General features: G+C 58.1%; 1 long non-coding RNA gene across 1 annotated transcript; it reads left to right on the top strand.

Annotated features, from left to right (window-relative positions):
- The first annotated feature begins 321 nt into the window (after positions 1-321).
- Positions 322-10,749, top strand: LOC117977327 (uncharacterized). Its single transcript, XR_010111134.1, has 2 exons — positions 322-8,084; positions 8,554-10,749. It is a non-coding gene; the product is annotated as an uncharacterized LOC117977327 (long non-coding RNA).
- Positions 10,750-21,253: the final 10,504 nt, after the last annotated feature.

The raw sequence follows: 21,253 nt of genomic DNA, 5'->3' as shown, positions 1-21,253 counted from the left end.
TATGTAAGAGAAGGAACTTCTAGAACTGAAGACAGATCTGAATCTATTGAATCAAACTGCTCACGGGGACAAGCAAAATTAATGAAAATGAATCTGGTGGAAATCTTCCACTTCAAGCATAAAACACCAGACAAGCACAGAGAGAAACTGAGTAGCCCAACAGCATCCTGTGCCAGGAGACCACGGAGACTACAGGGCGACAGCTGGAGCTTCATGGCTGCAAACCCACCAATGCCAGGAGACCACGGGGTGACGGCTGGAGCTTCATGGCTGCAAACCCACCAATGCCAGGAGACCACGGGGCGACAGCTGGAGCTTCATGGCTGCAAACCCACCAATGCCAGGAGACCACGGGGCGACGGCTGGAGCTTCATGGCTGCAAACCCACCAATGCCAGGAGACCACGGGGCGACGGCTGGAGCTTCATGGCTGCAAACCCACCAACGCCAGGAGACCATGGGTGATGTCTGGAGTCTCACAGCTGCAAACCCAGACTTCTGTGCTTGGCCGGGTCACTATAGAGAGAACCGCTGCACCAGTCCAGGCAACAGAAAAAACATTCTCAGCTACATAGAGGCCAGAAATTGCACCAAGAACATTTCCTTCCTGAAAAAGCAACTCAAAATTAATTATTTGAGGCAAACAAGAGGTGACTCCAAACAAAGACCCATAAACAGGGAAGGGCAGGCAGGCAGTGGTGGCCGGGGACATGGAGATGGCTTGAGCTAGAATTGAGTCCACGTGGATTTTGTGAATAAAATCTAAGACTTGCAAAATAACAATCACTAAAACTTAAAACCACCTTATCAGGGATGACGGCTCTTTGGGGGTCTTGTAGTGAGGCCAAGATAGACTTCAGGATCGAGGTTCTACCAGTGATTTAAAATTAGGATGTTGAAATTTGGCAGAATGACTTAAGTTTTAGAAAAAAAGGAAATTGGGTCATTCTCTTTCCAAAGGAAAACTGTCCCGTGATGGAATGCGTAGTCATTTGTGTCTGCAACAGTAAGCGTCTGTAACCCTTGGGAACTTCACATTCTCAGCCTCACTTCATCCCAAAGAAAGTCATGGGAAATGCCAGTCACTCTGGAATGTTCCCAAGTGTGCAGAAACTGAGAGGCCTCCCACCAGGCTCACCTGGCCTCCTTCCCCAGCTGCTTCTCTCCCATCTCACTGCTCTACTGAGCACTAGGGGCTTCCAGACCTCCCTCCAGCCTCTGAGCTGCTGTGAGTCCCACTGAGGCAGGGCAGGGGCAGAGGCAGCCTCGTGGCTGTCCTGGGTGTCATGAAAGGTGGTTTGGTGAAGCTGTTGGTAACAAAATCCAAATGCCAGGATGGAAGAGCGATGTGGTGTTGCCAGATGGCAAGGCAGACCCTAGGCCAGCTGGCCCCGGCCCACCCGTCACTGTGAGCACTGGCATAGTCACCCTGAGCGTGGAAGGAGGCAATTCCCTGCCCGGCTCTGGAGTCGGGCTGCCCAGACAGCTGGGCTGGCTCTGCCGTTGGGCTGGGCCTCAGTTTCCTCACTGCAGAGAGGGTGACAACACACTGGCCCACATGTGAGGGAGTGGGACACGTGAGCTGGCAGAAGGGAGGTTCGCTCATGAATGCTTACTTACCAAGGCCTCCTCCATTCCAGGCACCTGCCCAAACATGGCCCTTGCACGCCTCCCGGGACCCCACATCTACACCCAGTGACGGTCCCATCCTTATGCTCCAGATGAGGAAACTGAGGCACAGTGCTGGAACCCAAAGCCTTCTAGTTTGGGCTCCACAAAAGGCCTTTTGATTGAATTATGCTTGAAAAGGCAGGTTTCTCCGGCAAGAACGAGTGGGAACCACACCCAGTCTGAGGCTTCGTGCCTCACCGCTGCTCCTGGTCCTGCAGCTGCCTGGTGCCACCACCCAGGGCCACGGCTCCTCCAGGGCCCACTCCTTCCTCTGTTCGGGAGATTGCTCTCTTCACGTTAGTGCATGAATCCCATCCTGGGTCATGGAGCCAGCATGGCTGGAGCTCAGAGCCCAAACGCAGCTGAAGACAAGATGGCTCAGGCGGGAGCCCCGCAGAGCTCATCCCCGTCCATCCAGGCTACAGTGGGGGTTGGGTGGGGACATTTCTAGGGGGTGGGTCCGAGAGAAGCATGAGGACCTGACCCCACGACCCCCAGAAACCAAACTGGCTCTCTTGGTACAGCACTAGTCTGCGGAGTGGGCCCATTCCCATGGTGTAAACACCCCCACTGATGCTAGCTTCCAGCTGCTGACGTGCTGTCACTGAATGTGGAGCTGGGAAGCATTGGTCCCTTTTGGCTTTTGAGACATGCCAGGCCCAGTGGACCACTTCAGGCTGCAACACATGCAGGGCAGGGTGTGGGCCAGGGCATGGCCTGAGTCTTCAGTGCCAGGGCATCGGAACACCTGGGAGTCCCTTGAGGATAAAAAAGGAGACCCAAGCCAATGAAATGGACACACAGCCCCTGCAAACTGAAGGTCCATCTTCATGAACTTGATGATCATCTGTGGTGTTGGGTGATTTTTGTTTGTTTGAGACAGTCTCACTCTGTCACCGGGGTTGGAGTGCAGTGGCACGATCTCGGCTCACTACAACCTCTACCTCCTGGTTCAAGTGATTCTCCTGCCTCAGCCTCCCAAGTAGCTCGGATTACAGGTGCATGCCACCATACCAACTAATTTTTTATAGTTTTCGGTAGAGATGGGGTTTCACCATGTTGGCCAGGCTGGTCTCAAACTCCTGACCTCAATTGATCCACCCGCCTCAGCCTCCCAAAATGCTGGGATTACAGGTGTGAGCCACTGCACCTAGCCTGGGTAATCTATTTCAATTTAACAAACCAGCCCAACACTGCATGGCTTTAAACAGTAATAGCCGTTTCTTTAACTCATGCATGTGCAGTTTGGGCAGGGCTCAGCAGGGCCGGCTCATCTCCTCTCCATGGAGGCCTGGGGCTGGGAGCCCTGCAGGCTCAGCTCGGATTCATGGGGATGGACATTCAAGCTGCAGGATTCACCAGGAACCTTACCCTTATCAGTGAAGACTGAGTTCACCTCTGAAAAGAGGGAGCCACATGGCTGGAGTTTGACCACCAGACATTCCTGGGCAGAGCTTTGGGTCTGGAGCAAGTGACCCAGAAGCAGGGACAGTCTGGGCTGTACCAGCAGCTGCCTCACAGCCAGGCTGCCCTCTTGGCCTCCCTGGACCTGCCTATGCCCAGCCCTCATTCTCCAGCCTTCTGTCTGGTTTCCAGAGCCCCAAGAGCCCTCTGAGAAAGTTGTTTAGCATAGGTTTCCATTCATTGCAACCAAGATCCTGAGTGCTTATATGATACAGCAGATATGGTTAAATAAAAAAAAGAAAGAAAGAAAAAAGCAGAGAGAGGTGTTTGTGCAACAGGACTATGCTGCAGAAAAGTTGCATGGAGAAGCTCTGGCAGAGTGGGCAGGCAGGGGCTGCTGGGAGGGGCCTCCGGCTCTATGGCTGAGCAGACCATAAGGAACCTGGTTCTCCCAGGGCTGGCCGGCAGGCCGTTCTCAGCTCCTCTGCCTCCACTCAGGGGAGGGTGGGCAGACGAGTGGGCAGGTGGGGAACCATGGCTCCACTGGCTCCTTGGGGCAGCCCCTGTTGGGCCCTGTCCTTACCCTCAGAGAACACGCTGCCTGCACCACCCCATGAAGGGGGGTCCACGAGGGTTAGGGCTACAATGTACTTGGTGACATCAGGACCATGGCAAGGTGTGGAGGGGGTGGACTCTGATCTGGATGCCACTGAGCTCATCCCATGGCCCCAGCCTCAGGGAGGGGCTGGAGAGCGTCCATTGGGGCATGGTGTGGACCTGGACGGTAGCCTGGGCACTGGAATCCTGGCCCTTCCCAGACCTGCTGAGCCAGCGCCAGCATCCTAACCCCAGGGACCCCAGGGACGCCTGTGCGCAGTCGCTCAGAGAAGCCCCAGGACGCCTGTTCGCAGTCACTCGGAGAAGCCCCAGGATGCCTGTGCGCAGTCACTTGGAGAAGTCCCAGGACGCTTGCGCGCAGTCACTCGGAGAAGCCCCAGGACCCCTGTGCACAGTCACTCGGAGAAGCCCCAAGCTGACTCAACTCTGTCGAAACGACTGTTGTAAGCAGATCTTGGAGGTCGCCCGTGGTCTCTGCCTCCAGTGTTACTCCCAAGACGGCTGTGTTGTGTGGCAGAGGGATTCTGAAGGCATGGTGAAGTTCACCAACCCGCTGACCTTAAAACAGGGAGGTGCCTCTGGGCCTGACCTCATCACACCAACGCTTTAGAAGCGGAGTTTCCTCTGGCGGGTGCAGAAGGGATGGCCAGAAAGAGCCACTCATGGGGGGACTCCACCGGCCCCTGCTGCTTGAAGATGGAGGGGCCACCAGAGGCCACCAGGCAGGGACCCGAGAGAAAGCCCTAGGAGCTGAGGGCAGTCCCTGACAACAGCTGCAAGAAAACGGGGACCTCAGTCCCACACCCACAAGGACCTGGATTCTGAACCAGCCTGGGAGGAGGCCTGAGCCCCAGGTGAGGCCCCAGCAGGGGACCCAGGCCGGCTCCTGACCTGCAGGTGTGAGCTACAAGATGGTGCAGGCTTGTCCATTTATTTACTTATTTGTATGGTAGTAAAACACACATAACATAACATTGCCCACCTGAACTATTTTAAAGAGTCCAATTCAGCCACATTCCGTGCACTCACACTGTTGTGCAGACACTGCCTCAAGCAAGCTCCAGAACTCGTTCATCTTCCCAAACGGAGACCCATCAGCAGCCGGTCCCTTCCCTCTGCCCTCAGGCCCTGGAAGCCACGAATCCACTTCATCTCCTGGGTTTCTCTACTCTAGACACTTTACATCAATGCAAACTTTTTATATAAACGCAGTCACTTAGCACCATGTTTCTGAGGCTCACCCACGCCATAATGTGTAAGGGAGCTTCACCCTTTTTCTGGCTGCACAATACTCCATCGTGTGTGCGCCGTTGCCTGTTGATCTGTTCCTCGGTCCACGGACACTTGGGTTGTTTCCACCTTCTAGCTACTGTGAATAACGCTGCTGTGAACACTCATGTCCGAGTTTTTGCTCAGACACCTGTCTTCATTTCTAGCTGTGCATCCCCAGGTGTGGAACTGCAGGGTGCTATGGCAATTGTTTAGCTTTGCGAGGAATCACCAGACCATTTCCCACAGCAGCTGCACCATTTCACACTCCCAACAGGAATGTGTGCCGAGCGGGTGCTGTTTCAAGCTGCTAAGTTTCTGGTAAGTAGAAAACAGAAAACGAACACAGGGACTGGCCAGAGGGCTGGGAACAGGAGGCAGGGTGGCAGCAAGGTGGCAGCAGGGGGGTGGCGGGGGGGGGCAGCAGGGTGGCGGCAGGGCTCTCCTCCCTGGCCTCTCAGCCCAGCTCCCAAACTCCAGGTATCCTCAACCCCTCCTCCCAGCCTCAGCCCCAGCTCCTGACCTCAGCCCCAGCTCCTGGCCTCAGCTCCTGGCCTCAGCCTCAGCTCCCAGCCTCAGCCCCTGCTCTACATCTCAGCTCCCAGCCTCAGCTCCAGTGGCCTCAGCTCCAGTGGCCTCAGCTCTTGCTCCCAGCCTCAGCTAGCAACCTCACCTCCTGCTCCCGGCCTCAGCTCCTGGCCTCAGCTCCAGCTTGCAGATGGATTCAGAAAGGCCCCAGGGCCTTACAGCAATGCCCCAAAACCATGCAGCTGCAGGGGGTCTGATTGGCAGGCCCCAGGAGGACTGCAGATGGGGCAGAGGTCTAAGCCCCCCACTCAGCTAAGTGGGGCATACGCCAGGGCAGGAAGGACACCTGAACGCCCACGTCCGGGTGTTGAGAAGGGCAGAGGCCTGGAGAACGTGAGTGAGAGGGCGCGCGGGCACCAGATGTCCGACGAGGCCAAGGGCCTGCTGTATCCCTGTGCTGGGGGAACAGCGCCTCCCAAAATCAGGTCCCCTGGAACCCAGGAAGGCGACTTTATTTGGAAATAAATCTTTGCAGCTGTGATTAGTGAAGAACGAGATGAGGTCATCATGGAGCAGAGGCCCCCGCCCTGGCAGGCGTCCTTCGAGAAGAGAAGGGGAGACGGCCTCATGACAGAGGCGGGGCTGGCGCGATGCTCCCACAAGCCAAGGAACCCCAAGGAGTGCCCGTGACACCAGCAGCCGGACAAGGAGGGCTCAGGACCAAGAGTGACCGCGGCCCTCACAGGCCGATCTGCCTTCCCGCCTCCAGCTCTGCGAGACGAGGCATTCCTATAGCTTTAAGCCCCTCGTCTGTAGGACACTCACCCCCAACTAAAGGCCCCGCCGCGATGGGAGGGGAGCGTGAGGCCGTAGCCCTGGGGAAAGCTGTCCTTGGTCTTCCAGAGGCGAGGAGCTGCGGAACCCCCTGCGGGACACTCAGCTCCGCCCAGAACACCTGGGCTTCTCCATTTCCTCTTGGCAAGTCCCTCGGTGTTTACTTTCTCCCAGTCCAGGGAAACTCCACGCCCAGGGCTTCGGGACTCGGGTCAGGAGAATATTCCCCCTGCGGCCAACCGCAGGCACGGGGAGGAAGTGAGCCTGACCTTTCTCAGGTCCAAAGGCCCCTGAGCTCATGCAGCCCCGCACAGGGAGGGAGGAAGGTGGCTCTGCCCTGCTCCTGACCTGAGACACCAGGGCCACAAATCACCTGTCCTGGGACCTTCCAGGCCTCATGGTCCTGGGCTTCAGGGCTGCCCTTGGTTTGTACTTGGCCGGTCTTTCGTTGGGTTGGGGATACTGGTAGGGAGGTGCGGGGGTCCCAGGCAGAAACCGACAAGAAACCTGTGGTCGCCAGACCTTCTTGGCACCTGTCACCAGGTCACATCTGATTTGCTGAGCCCCATGGCAGAGTCCAGATGAAAATGCCGGCTGGGCATGGTGGCTCACGCCTGTAATCCCAGCACTTTGGGAGAACGAGGCAGGAGGATCACTTAAGGCCAGGAGTTCGAAATCAGCCTGGCCATCATGGTGAAACCCCATCTCTACTAAAAATACAAAAATTAGCTGGGCATGGAGGTGCGTACCCCTAGTCCCAGGTACTCAGGAGGCTGAGGCACGAGAATTGCTTGAACCTGGGAGGTGGAGGTTACAATAAGCCGAGATCACGCTCTGCACTCCAGCCTGGGTGATAGAGCAAGACTCTGTCAAAAAAAAAAGAAAGAAAGAAAGAAAAGAAAAGAGAGAGAGAGAAAGAAAAAGAAAGGAAGGAAGTTAGGAAGGAAGGAAGGGAGGAAGGAAGGAAGTTAGGAAGGAAGGAAGGGAGGGAGGAAGGAAGGAAGTTAGGAAGGAAGGAAAGAAAGAAAAGAAAAAATGCCTACCTCCTGGGACAGAGTCTCTGTGAAACGCACCCTCTTCCCTGAACTATGCACATGCCCGCGCGCGCGCGCACAGCAATGGCCGCCCTGCAGACAGCCAGGCCTCGGAAGTCTGGACGTCCGCGAGGCAGAGAGGCGGGGGCGGGCCACTGACCCACGCACAGCCGGCACCTGCATTTCCCCTTTCCCAGAACCAGATGGGGCAGGGGAAGTGGGGTGGGGGTTTCAGTTCCTCTTGACCTCATCAAGACACTGTTGTCTAGAACCTTCTTTCTGCCCATGGCGGTAATCGGAGATGCTGCTAACTAGCTCCCACCTCTGCCTGCCCGCTTCATGCCTGCCATCCTTGGCATCCTTACTTAAAAAAAAGCTCTCCATTTTTGCAGGAAACCCGAGTGAAGGCTGAGTGCCCCATGAGGGACCCGGGCTCTGACACAGACAGACTGTCCCGGCTGGAGTCCAGCTCCTGGACGATCTGGGTCTCCCCGTTCTGCACTGGTATCGCGCGGTGAGGCGGCGCTGATCAGAACCTCGAAAGACCTGACCCCGAACACCGTCATCCCAAATCCTGAGCTCCTGAAAGATCAAAACCTAACATGTTGGTGTTCTGACCAGTTTCTCTGTGAATGGTTCATCTGCGCATAACTCATATCCACGTGACTGAATGAGCGCACCTGTGTGTCTGTGCTGGAGAAAATGTTATGATCGCCGACTTTATTGGGTAAAGTCGCCTATGAGGGGTTCTGTCGTGTTTTTCAGTTTCTCAAATCCCCCTTAAAATATAAATAAATAAATGTATTTTTTAAATTAATTTATTTATTTATTTTTCTTTTTTGAGACAGAGTCTCACTCCGTTGCCCAGGCTGGAGTGCAGTGGCACAATCTCGGCTCAGGGCAACCTCCACCTCCCAGGTTCAAGCGATTCTCCTGCCTCAGCCTCCCGAGTAGCTGGGACTACAGGCGCCCGCCACCACACCCGGCTAATTTTTTGTATTTTTAGTGGAGACGGGGTTTCACTGTGTTAGCCAGGATGGTCTTGATCTCCTGACCTCGTGATCCACCCGCCTCGGCCTCTCAAAGTGCTGGGATTACAGGCGTGAGCCACCGCGCCCGGCCAAACAAATGTCTTTTACAGAATGTTTTCGAATTACTTTTTCCAGAATTATAATTTTGGGATTTTGATCTTTCAGGATGTCAGCATTCAGAACTGTGTCCTGGGATCGTGGCCCAGACCCACAGGGCAGGGGCGTGCACTTTTGAGGGTTCTGAAGACGACTCAACGGGGTGCCTGACCTGCTGGTAAGGACTCAGGAGACCTCGCCTGTCCTCGTCACACTCATGGAAGGGGACTCCGGATCCCTGGCGTAGCTGGTCTGGGAACTGGGGAGGGATGGGCAGTGCCCGGTGTAGGGTGCAACCTCCAGTGCCCACATGAGCACGTCTGTTGCTGTGAGATTCTATCCTGTGGACACCTGTGGCTGTAACACACACCTTCCCACTGCTGTCACAGGAGTGATATTCTTTCCGATTCTAACATCAGTGTGTGCACATTTTGGGAAAACCAGCAAGTACAGAAGAAGAATTTGGGCCGGGCCCGGTGGCTCACGCCTGGAATCCCAGCACTTTGGGAAGTCAAGGCAGGAGGATCGCTGGAGGCCAGGAGTTTGAGATCAGCCCGGGCAACATAGTGAGACCTCATCTCTATTTAAGAAAGAAAAAGACCACTGGTCCTCCCAGTGTTTACAAGATTTTTCCATTAAAACAGGAGGGATCAAAATGAGCGGCCTAACAAAGACATTTAAAGACACGCCAAGAAGGGGCGCAGACAGGAGTCCTGAGATGCAGTCATGGGAACCCGCACCTGTCTTCCCGCCCTGGGCACCCAGCGTGGACAGGCTGGCCGGTGCCAGGGTGAGCAGGGCAGGCTGAGGTCTCCAGTGGGTGGGGACAGGTTAGGGGGCAGCAATTCAGTGACCCTGTCCAGGACTGGGTCCCTCGCAGAAGGTGAGGTCAGCCAGGGGTGGGGGTGGTGGCTGTGGAATCCGTTGTCTGGTCTATAGGGGGTCCCCCTACCGAAGCCCTAACCCTCTCCCCTTCACCACCCCAGTGATCTCCTGGCCCAGGCTGCTGCCTCCAGCGGCTCCCCAGCCCCCAGGACAGTCCTTCAGGACCCTAGGGGGAGTCCCGTCTACAAGGACGGCTCACCAGTCTCCCGCCACAGCCAGTGAGGATGGGGTCCTGCAGCCGAAGTGGTATGTGCCCAGTGTGGTGTCCCTGGCAGGCTGGGAGGGTGCCCCCAGCTGCCAGTTAGTGAGGCTGGGTTAGCACGAGGGCAAGGAGCTTGGATTCCGGGGCTGACAGCCTGAGCTCAACTCCAGCGCCCCATCTTGTTGGGGCTCCTCCACCTGCCTCTGCCTCCGTTTCTGCAGCAGTGCCTGCCGGACTCCAGCCCGAGGCGGGGGCCACGGCTGACCCAGCTGGAGAACGCCCCACTGGCCCAGTCAGTGCTGTCCTCTGCACCTGATGGCTTCTCTTGGCAGGGAGGGCTCCCCCGCCCCCGGGCTCTGTGCCAGCCAGAGGTTCCGCAGGAGCTGCTCACTTCCTCCCGCCGGCAGAGGCAGCCTGCGGGGCGGCTCCAATCTGGAGAAACCAAAATCAGGGCAAGTCCCTGGCTGCTTCCCTGGAAAGCCCCGACGGAGTCCCCGCTCCTTCCCGCCGGTTCTCAGGGTGCTTTATTTCAGAAGGGGATTTCTTCCTCCTGAGAATCTGATGGCCACACGGTGCCTGTCACATGTCCACATCGGGCCCTCCTGGCTGTCACCAACTTGTCCAACTGTCAGAGGTGTTTGAACCAGAGCGACTCCGTCTTGAATAGGGGCTGGGTGGAATGAGGCTGGGGCCTGCTGGGCTGCGTTCCCGGGAGGTTAAGGCATTCTTAGTCACAAGACAGGAGGTTGGCACAAGATACAAGTCACGAAGACCTTGCCGATAAAGCAGGTTGCAGTAAAGAAGTGGCCAAATCCCACCAAAACCAAGATGGTGACTAGAGTGACCTCTGGTCATGCTCGCCACTCATTATACACAAATTCTAATGCATTAGCTGCCAAGAGACACTCCCACCAGCGCCATGTCCACAAATGCCATGGCAACGTCCGAAAGTCACCCTACACAGTCTAAAAAGGAGAGGAAGCCTCAGTTCCGGGAATTGACCACCCTTTCCCAGAAAATTCATGAATAATCCACTCCTTGTTTAACATATAATCAAGAAATGACCAAAATAAGCATAAGAATATTCAGTTGAGCAGCCCAGCCCTCCGCACCGCCTGTGGAGTGGCCATTCCTTATTCCTTTACTTTATTAATAAACTTCTCACTTGACTCTCTGGACTCACCCTGAACTCCTTCCTGTGTGAGGTCCAAGAACCCTCTCTTGGTGTCTGGATCAGGACTCCTTTCTGGTAACACAACCACACAGAGACGTCTCCAGGGAGTGGGAGGGCCCACTGAGTAGGCCGCAGAGGCAGAGGCTGAGCGCCATCCCACACACTCATCACCAGGGGACGGGCCACCCACACCACCCCGGCAGCCCCCTCATACCCCCATGCTCCAGCACAGAAGGCTGCCCTGGGCCGGCTCTCTATGCTGCCTCGATTTCCCCCTTTCTAGGCCTTGCTTGGGATGAAGGTCACTGCACACCAGATGTCTGCACGTACCGGAGCAGAGCGGGGCCGCCTGGAGCCCCTTCCCACCAACCAGGGCTGCGGCCAGGCAGGGTGGAAATGCAGGCTGTGGGGAGACGAAGGTCAAGTCCCAGAACACGGATGTGTCATGGGCTCCTGGCTGGTGGGGGCCTGGTCCCTGGCGGGGAGAGGCAGCAGTGCAGGAGCCAGGGCTGTCTGCAGGGAACCAGCCAGGTGGGCTTGGGGGTCACAGGGTCCCTCAGGCCTCTGCTTTGCTCTGTGCTCTCTCTCTTCCTCGGAAGAAGTCTGTGCTGTTGGTCACTTCGCTTTCATTCAACAAGCACAGAGGGAGCACCTGCTCGGGCCAGGCCCTGGGCTGGAACCACGTGGGCGAGTCCCTGCACCCTGGAGCTAAGGTTCTGGGGAGAGGAGACCGGGAGGCAGGCAGTGCCCATGTGTGCGCGGGTGGGAAGCCTCAGGGAGCGTGCGGCCGAGGAGGAGCCGCCTCAGCAGATCTCAGGAAGAGCTTTCCAGGCAGAACAGTCCGTGCAAAGACCCCGGGGCAGAGGTGCTCAGACACAGCCAGGGGGCTGAGGGCAGAGGTCTGGGGTCAAGCTGGGGCTGGAGGGTGGGAGGGGTCCCCGGGAGGGGGTGTCCTGGCTCCTGGCGGCTCTTCTAGGGCAGGGACCTGGGCTGCTCCACTTTCACACTCCTGGGGTTTCCCCGGGAGCCTTCTCTGTGGCAAGAAGCCTGTCCTGGAAAGTCCCGGACCACAAGTCAACGAGGAAAGGTCAGCTCTGGGCTATGGCCGGGCCAGGCCAGGCCTGTGCCCTGTGGTGCTCCTGAGGACGGGGCCAGCGACCCTGTGTCCTGCTCCAGCCCCTCTGTGGGTGCAGGAGGTTGGGGGCTGCCCTCCCAGGAAATACCACTGAGGCCTCGGCTCTCAGGCTGCCCACAGGGCCTCTCCCACTGAGGCAGCGGGGGCAGCAGGGCCACAGCCCCCGCTTACCCCCTACCCAAGCCCTCTGCCCTTAGGTGTGCAGCCACGCCCAAGAGTGTCAGGCCTGGGGTCCTGGGTGTGGAGCTGAGGGGCCTGGGCAGGGCAGATGGGGGAAACTGGGGGTCCAGGTTACAGCAGGCTGGGAGGGTGAGAGGTGGCCTGAGTGCCAGTGGCCCTCTGGGATGTGACATTTACTCTGAGGGTGAGAGGAGAGGCCGGGAACAGAGAGGGCAATGAGCAGGGAGGCAGAGGCGGCAGAGACGTGCAGAAGCAGGAGAACTGGGCAGAGCACCTAACCCGCTCCGCTCCGTCCCATGCCTCTCCCCTCCAGGCACAATCTGCCTTCCTCCTCCAGGCACAAGAGAGTTGGCCAACGCCTCCTGGGGCGAAGTCCCCAGGTGAAGAGCGGCTGCTCTAAGGTTTAACCTCCAGGTTATCACAAACCCAGGGAGGGGAAGGAGGGACAAGTTGTTATAAAAGACAAACCCCGGTGGCAGGACATCCTCCCAGCAGAGTCAGTGCCACTCTAACAAGCTGGGGCACGATTCCAGAAAGGCGTGGCACCGAGTGAGGGCACCTGGGACATCCGAGCGCGAGTGGGAGGCTAGATGCTGTGTGGAGTTTTCCGAAGGCCTTGTGATGGCGGCGACGCGGAGAGTGTCCTCATTCCCAGAAGTTTACTGATTGATGTTTTTAGGGCCAGTGTTCAAATGTCTGCAACTTGTGTTCAAAAATGGTGCATGAAAAAATAATGCGAATGGAACACGGATCCTGAAAGAGGTTGGGTGCCTTTCAAGCGTTTCCTGAGGGGACGGGCTGGGCGTCCACACTCTTATTCTTTACACTTTTCTACGTACATCACAGTTTTCACAACACGCACACATCGGGATGGCTATTATCAAAACACAGAAAATCACAAGTGCGGGCAAGGATGTGGAGAAACCAGACCCCTTAGGTGCTGCTAGCAGGAATGTAAAACAGTGCTGCCACCGTGGGAAGCAGGATGGCAGTCCCTAAAACAATTCAAATAGAACTGCCAGGCCAGGGGCAGTGGCTGGCACCTGTAATCCCAGCACTTCGGGGGCCGAGGCAGGAGGATCACTTGAAGCCAGGAGTTCGCAACCAGCCGGGGCAAAATGGCAAGATTCTGTCTCTACAAAAAAATGAAAACTTAACCAGCCATGGTGATGGCCACCGGTAGTCCCAGCTACGTGGGAGGCTGGGCTGGGAGGCTTGCTTGAGCCCAGGAGACCCAGGTTCCCGTGAGCTATGATCATGCAGCTGCACTTTAGCTGAATTCTTCAGCAGAAATAAAAACTTCGGTCACACTGGTGTATACTGTCTTATCCTGTGCCCCTTAAGAAAGGTTTGATTCCCTAATTCCTTTTTATACACTAGTTTTTTTTCAAAAGTGTTTGCAGGGTTAGATCGCGTCTCTCGTCTCCATACTGCAGGTAACTGGGTAGAAACTCTGCCCTCATGCATCAGACACGCTCCTGGTTCCCTGTAATCGGACCTGTCACTACAGACAGACCAAGCTTTCCAGATGCCAGTGGTGGTGGGAAAGCTGACAACACTCCCTACAGCAGGATGACGGAGGACACAGCCTGCTCTGTAACGTCAAAGTGGCCTCTGGGTCCTCATCCCAGGGCAGAAACAGACTCCTAAGTGTGAACGGAAAACAGAGGATTATTAAAATTGTCACCTAATGCAGAAGCCCTGCTACGCCCTTAGGTGGTCAAGGCTGATTTCTTACCCATCCACGACCGCAAAGGAAACCGTTCTTTGTTGGGGTCGAAGAGCATGAACCCTCTTTAGAATGGATAGTGTTGGCCAGGCGCGGTGGCTCACGCCTATAATCCCAGCACTTTGGGAGGCCGAGGCGGGCCGATCACCTGAGGTCAGGAGTTCAAGACCAGCCTGGCCAATATGATGAAACCCCGTCTCCACTAAAAATACAAAAATTAGCCGGGCATGGTGGCATGTGACTGTAGTCCCAGCTACTCAGGAGGCTGAGACAGGAGAATTGCTTGAACCTGGGAGGAGGAACTTGCAGTGAGCCGAGATCGAGCCACTGCACTCCAGCCTGTATGTCAGAGCGAGACATCATCTCAAAAACAAAACAAAACAAAAAAACCAAGATGGATCGTGTCCATGTCTGCACCACCACACATCAAACAATCCAACAGGTGGAACTGTGCAGACTTCCCCACACTCAATGTCCTCTTTCCAATGTCACTGTTCACTATCTGTGGATGTCCCTATATGGCCTCAGAAGTTTCCATTAGAAGAAATTAGAGATATCGTAGGTTTTAAGTCATTGAGCAATCACTTACTAATTACAAATCACTTATTTATTAAACAAAAATGAACATTTTATGTGCACAAAGATAGTATCATAAGAGGTGTGGCGTTTTGCCATTGGAACCTGGGCATACGGTCATTTGTCCTGCAGTTTCTCATGTACTGAAAGGTGGCGTGGATCCTACAGTTTCTTGTGTACTGAAAGGTGGTGTGGATCCTACAGCTTCTCGTGTACGGAAAGGCGGCGTGGATCCTACAGCTTCTCGTGTACTGAAAGGCGGTGTGGAGCAGCACAAGGAGCTTGAGCGTTGCAATGAGAAGTCATGGCTGTGAATCCCACCCCATCATGTTTTGAATGTTGGGCAAATTAATTAATCGTTTTATCCACTTACTAGGCGATGTATAGTTTGTATACTTCATGCCAGTCATTGTTTTAGACTCTTAGGATGCAAAGATAAATAAGAAAGTTGCTTTGGGCAAAGAGTGAGACCTTTTTCTTAAAAAAACAAAACAAAAGAATTACCATGTGATGAGCACTTCTCCTTCTGGGTGCATACCCAGTGCTCTGAGCTACAGCGTCTAACGTTCAAGCCAGCTTCTCAGTCGGACCCCAGGATCCTTTCTAGAGAGAAATCCTGTCCACGTCGCCCTCCTAGCTGGCACGGCTGCAGGCACCGGTGTTGTGGCAGCGGGAAGGGGAGGACAGGCTTGGTGAAAGGGGACTGGGGCCCTCCTCACTCCTGGGGCTGCCAGCTCCCTCACCCTGAAATCAGACCCACGCCCGCCCTGCACTTCCTGAGTGTTTCCTGAGACCAAGGGATCAGAGCTTCGGCTTTGAGGGGCGGTGCTGTGCCCTGGGACACACGGAGCCACAGCCTCCACTTCCAGGGTGCCCTGGGGCCTCTCTCCACGTCTCCCTAGGGGCAACCGCCACAACTACTCTGTGTCGTGTGTCCTGTGCCGTCCGTCCGACCCCTCGCAACTCATCCCAAGCCTGGGGGGCTCTGGGGGACAGGGCAGGTGGGGCCATATGACCAGGAGAACCTGCTGGTGTCTCCGGCCTCCACTGGGTGCCCCAGGACTGTGGTCAGCAGGGTGGAGCCCCTGATGCAGCTTCACTGCCTGCTGCAGCCAGAGGGGGACGGGGTCCCACCCACGGCCCCTCCTCCGGAGCCCCCAGCTCTCCCCTCCGAATCTCTCCACCCACCGCACCCCTGAGCGTGAGGGGCACTGGGGTCTCCTCCTGGAAGTGGGGGTCCCGCCTGGCCCCTGAAGCCCTAGGGAAGGGTTTCTGTGGAGCTGCTCATGGTCCCTGCCTGTCCTGCCCCCGGGCCCAGGGCCTGGCTCCACCGCCCCGGCATGTCATTCCCGGGGGTGGGGGCGGCACCACGGAGGAGTCAGACTCCAGCTGGGCTGGCAACAAGGGTGGGGTCAGAGGAGCCCTGTGGCGCTGTGGAGGGTGACTGGGTGCCAGGGGCCCGGGAGCTGCAGGGTTTGGGGCTGAGGCGCAGGATGAGGCCGACACAGGGGTCCTGGGGCGCGGGCGGTCCGAGCCGTCCCCTCACCGCCCAGCCTCGTAGGGGCCCGCTGTGGGCCAACTGCAGCAGGAGCTGGGGACACAGCCGTCTCACACCTGCCTCCTGGTGCGTTTCTGGGGCTCAGGGATAGGCGTCCTCACTCAGGACACACAGGACTGGTCTGGCCGTGGGGTCAGGCCAGGAGGCATCCCCTTTGCACCTCCTCACATCCCTGTGGGGAGGGGAGGGCCCTGGGAACCCATAGACGCCTGCCCCACAGCAGCTGAGGTCCCGCAGCAGCCAGCAGGGCTGGGCCACTTGAGGCCTCCGGCTCTGATCGCCCAGAGGGCGCACGGGGTTTGGTGCAGCCTCTGATGGGCACGAGGCGGCCGCACGGGATGAGCACAGTGGGCGTCCCTTCCCCACGGCCAGGACTCCAGGCCGGAATGTGGAGGTTCCCGAAACCCACACTGGAAGGCACCCCATGGATATGCTGGGGACTGGGACCGACGAGAGGGCACTGCAGGCACGCGGTGGGGTGGCCTCCCAACGCCCAACTCTCCTGCGCACCCCAGCCCCTCCCGCAGGCCTGGGCATGGAAGTGAGCCCGGGGCGGGTTCAGGCAGCAGTCAGGGCCTTTGTTTCAGTGCCGTACGCTGGCCAAGTTCAACATCCAGGGGGATAAACAAAGGTCCTGCACATGGCCTGCACTGGGCGGGAGCAGCTCCAGAGAACCTGCCTGGGCCAGGGCTGCCCACAGCGCGGGGGCAGCATCTGTGGGCACACCCGGACCCTGGGTGACCAGTGTGGGGGCCTCTCTGCATGCTCAGGCAGGTGCAGACAAGGCCGCGGCCTGGGCAGCCATCTGCCTGTCACTGCCTGGGCAGCCATCTGCCTGTCACTGCCTGGCCAGTCATCTGCCTGTCACTGCGTCTCAACGACTGGTGCCACAATTCTGTGCTGACAACAATCTCCACGCTGCAGCCACCACCCACCCCACAGGCCCCTCACCCTCAGGCCACCCGCCTGCCACACAGGCCCCTCCACCTGAGACGCCAGCAAAGGAGGCTGAGAAGAGAAAGCCCCAGGCCGGCTTCCCGGCTGCCACTCCCCGCACCCCGTGCCAGTTGAACTCCTGAGGCTTCAGGGTCCAGCCTCTTTGCAACCTCGGCTGCACCCCGCCCTCCCCATGCCTTCAGATTCCTCCACTGACTCTGAATGGGGTGCCGGGAGGGCCCCTCCCTCTGCAGCTCAACAGCCACGTGAAGCCCTCGCTGCTCCAGGAAACGGGGCCCCGAAGACTGGCCCACGGAGATGGAGGCAGGCACCCACCATCCTCAGCACCAGGACCACGGGTTCCATCCTGGCTGCACACCGCGCTCCCTGGAGAGCTGTAATGTGTCCCGATGCCCAGGCCACCGCCTAGCCAGTCCACCCTGGACGGTGGGGAGCGGGGTCCCCGCATCAGCACTTCTGAAGGTTCCTGGGTGACCTCAAGGTGCAGCGGGAGAGATACTCACCACTCATGGGTGGTCCCCGGCCCAGTGCTCCCCGGAGCTGGGGAGGGGCTCCATCTCAGCCACCCAGACCAAGGGACCCATGTCTGCACCCACAGGACCCCAGGGGCTCCCTGTGCTTGCCAGGTGCAGCCACAGTGCGCGGCGAGGACTCAGCGAGGGACAGGTAGCAGCAAGGCCAGCTTTAACTCGAAGGGGCCCGGCCCAAGCTGCCAGGTGTCTGGGTCCCCGATCAGGGTCTGTATCAGCTCCCATTGCTGGCACTGCCAATCATCACACAGCAGAGGGCTTAAAAGGACAGTTTATTCCCTCATGGTTCTGGGGCCAGGAGCCTGAGGTCAAGCGTGGGGAGGCAGTGGCTCTGGGGATCCGCCCTGCACCTCCCTCCTGTCACAGTCCTGCCCTTCTCAGCCCATGGACGCGCCCTCCACCTCTGCTGGTCTCCCTCCAGGACATGCCACTGGACTCAGGGCCCACGCAGGCAACCTGGGGTGACCTTATCTTGAATCTTGAGATCCTTAACTCGATCACATCTGCAAAGGCCTTCCCAAGGTTCCAGGCGGACGCGTCCCTTCCCGAGGTTCCAGGCGGACGCGTCCCTTCCCAAGGTTCCAGGCGGACGCGTCCCTTCCCGAGGTTCCAGGCGGACGCGTCCCTTCCCGAGGTTCCAGGCGGACGCGTCCCTTCCCGAGGTTCCAGGCGGACGCGTCCCTTCCCGAGGTTCCAGGCGGACGCGTCCCTTCCCGAGGTTCCAGGCGGACGCGTCCCTTCCCGAGGTTCTAGGTGGACGCGTCCCTTCCCGAGGTTCTAGGTGGACGTGTCTTTTGAGAGGGCCTCAGGTTAACCCACTACTGTGTCTGAATCTGTCCCTTCCCCAAGCAGCAGCTCTGTGTCCCGGCATGGCCACTGTGGGGCAGAGACACAGCAGGTCCCACATCTCTGTGCCCTGCAGACCCGTCAGCCCTGGGGATGCTGGTCTGGGACGGACCCCTAGATATCACACAGCCGAGAGGTAGGTCAGCGCTTTAAGATGCTGATACCGCTGGTTCAGCTCCTGGAGCAGAATTCTCAGGGTGGATTTCCAGCAACGCCTCCTGGGAGGGTCAGCAGGGGCTGGGGTCCGTGGAGTGGTCTCCGGGAGGTTTGCCTGTGTCAGGCCTGTGCTGCTTCTGGCGGAGGCGCTTGTCCAGCCTCATCCAGCCTGGTGTCTCCGGTGCCACGCGCTAACACCTTCAGTGCACGCTCGGGAACGCGCCTGGAAGGCCCTGCCCTGCCCCAGGCTCCAGCCAGACGCTGCCAGCACCCGGGCCCTAGGCTATGCCAGTCCCACAGGACTTGGGTGAAAGTGGGTCCCAGAGGCAGGGCAGAGGGGAGCTCCTGTCTGGGGGCGCATGCTGGGCACCTGATCTATACCCAGAAGCCCATAGGGAGCAGGGTCCACAGGGCTGGCGACGCCACTCCCAGGAAGCCTTTGTGGGCTCAGACACAGGACCCAACAGCCCTGCAACAGTGCCTGGAGCCAGACGTTCACCCCAGATCCTTCTGTGGGGTGAGACTGCAGGTCAGGCCGAGGCGTGTCAGCCAGGGTGGTGTGACTGCACCTCCAGAGCTAGCAGCAACGGCCAGGCTCAGATTAATGTTCAGAAACTCTGGCACCTCCAGAGCCAGCAGCAATGGCCAGGCTCAGATAGAACATTTAGAAAGAACTCTGGCGGGCAACCGTGGGTGGCAGGGTCACAGCTAATTCACAATTTACAGCCAAGACTGTCCCTGATCCAGTCTAGAGAGAACCTGTTAAGGAAAAATTATCCTGGTGCTTATCATAATGGCAAGGAAGACTTCATTGTGGACTCCCGCAGTGAGGGAGAGACGGGCTCCATGTTGGGTGCAGCAGAACAAGGGGGGTTCACAGCCGAGGAGTGAGGGGGTCCGTGGCTGGAAAATCACCAGGAGGGTGCGGCAGGGCCGGGGCATCCTGCTGAAGGCGTCGAGGACTGAGGTCTGATCTGCTCCTGGAGCTCAGACATCGGGGTGGGATTCTCTCTGACCTGACTCTGGGTTCCTGCTCCGTTGGACTCGGCAGGGTTGCACATGGAAGCCCAAGGTTGAGTCCCCCTCAAGAAGAGGCTCCAGGAGTCTCTGCCACGCCTGTGTCATTTGGCCGCAAGCACAGCTGTATGGGCCAGAGTGTTGGGGAGATCCACCCCTGCTCAAAGAGTGGGCAGGGGCTGAAGCCAGGAGGTGGGCCCTGCGTAGGGGTAGCGCCCACGAAAACAGAGCGAGGAGGCACACGTAGGCTGAAGCATCCAGGAGCCAGGGCCTCAGGAGGGGGCAACATGGAGAGCCAGGGAGGACAGTGGCCACCTGGACCCCGGAGAGCCACCATGAAGTGTCCCAAAGCTCTGGGCATTGAGGAAGCCTGATCAAGGAAATCCGAGAGAACTGACATCGTCAGAGGCAGGCTGGCCGGGCTGGCAGTGGCTGAAGGTCTGGGATGGGGCCCCTGCCACGTGGCCACCACAGGCTGAGCAGAGCCCAGCGGGGAAGGACCCACCAGCTCCCCTGGAGACCCTTTCCGCCCCTGGCTCTGGGGGCCAACCCTACAACCAAAGTCCTGCCCTCCCCAGGGGGCCAGGACCACCTCCCTTTCCCTGGGCCCTGGGAGTGGAGAGGAAACGGCTTCCTTTTTCTCCCCCAGCCCAAGATCTAGAAAAGCGGGGCTTAGCCGGGCGTGGTGGCTCACACCTGTAATCCCAGCACTTTGGGAGGCCGAGGCCAGTGGATCTCCTGAGGTCAGGAGTTCAAGACCAGCCTGGCCAACATGGTGAAACCCCGTCTCTACTAAAAATACAAAAATGAGCTGGGTGTGGTAGCAGGCACCTGTAATCCCAGCTACTTGGGAGGCTGAGGCAGGAGAATCCCTTGAACCCAGGAGGCGGAGGTTGCAGTGAGCCAAGATTGCACCATTGCACTCCAGTCTGGGCAACAAGAGCAAAACTCTGTCTCGAAAAAAAAAAGAAAAGAAGAAAAGAAAAGCAGGGCTCATACCATATGCCACGGGCACCTGACACACAGGCCCCTGCCTGCCCAGACCCTCCACATGTATCCAGGCCCCGAGTGAGTGTCCAGCCCCCCACCGCGTGTCCAGCCCCCCGCCACGTGTCCAGCCCCCCGCCACGTGTCCAGCCCCCACCACGTGTCCAGCCCCCCTGCCGCGTGTCCAGCCCCCTGCTGTGTCCAGCCCCCGCCACGTGTCCAGCCCCCCGCCGTGTCCAGCACCCCCACTGCGTGTCCAGCCCCCTACCACGTGTCCAGCCCCCCCACTGTGTGTCCAGCTCCCCCGCTGTGTGTCCAGCCCCCCGCCGTGTCCAGCCCCGCAATGCGTGTCCAGCCCCCCCAACTGCATGTCCAGCCCCCTACTGCGTGTCCAGCTCCCCCGCTGTGTGTCCAGCCCCCCGCCGTGTCCAGCCCCGCAATGCGTGTCCAGCCCCCCCAACTGCATGTCCAGCCCCCCGCCGCATGTCCAGTCTGAAGAATCCCACAGAAGAGCAGCCCACATGTGGGAACGCACGTGCTTTTCTATAACACAACATGGCTACAAAATGTTCACAGCCCTTGAATCCCTGTCATTTCTCAGAAAACACCCTAGGGAAAAGGCCTCAGAGGCCCAAATGTTCTTCTCAACATTATTTTAATCAGGAAATACTGCAAACTATCCCAAAGCCAACCAAAATGGTGGGGCAGAGGGAAGTTTTCTGTAAATGCCACTGGAGAAAGTATCACACGGCCCTCGCAGTCCCAGGGGCTGGGCCAGGGCAGGCCGTGGCCTCCCAGGGAGTTTTACAGATGCTGGTTCACAGGGGTGGGCCCATG

Source organism: Pan paniscus, chromosome 22 (assembly GCF_029289425.2).
Source record: "Pan paniscus chromosome 22, NHGRI_mPanPan1-v2.0_pri, whole genome shotgun sequence".
Classification (NCBI taxonomy): Eukaryota; Metazoa; Chordata; class Mammalia; order Primates; family Hominidae; genus Pan; species Pan paniscus.
This window is presented reverse-complemented; position numbering and strand designations above follow the sequence as displayed.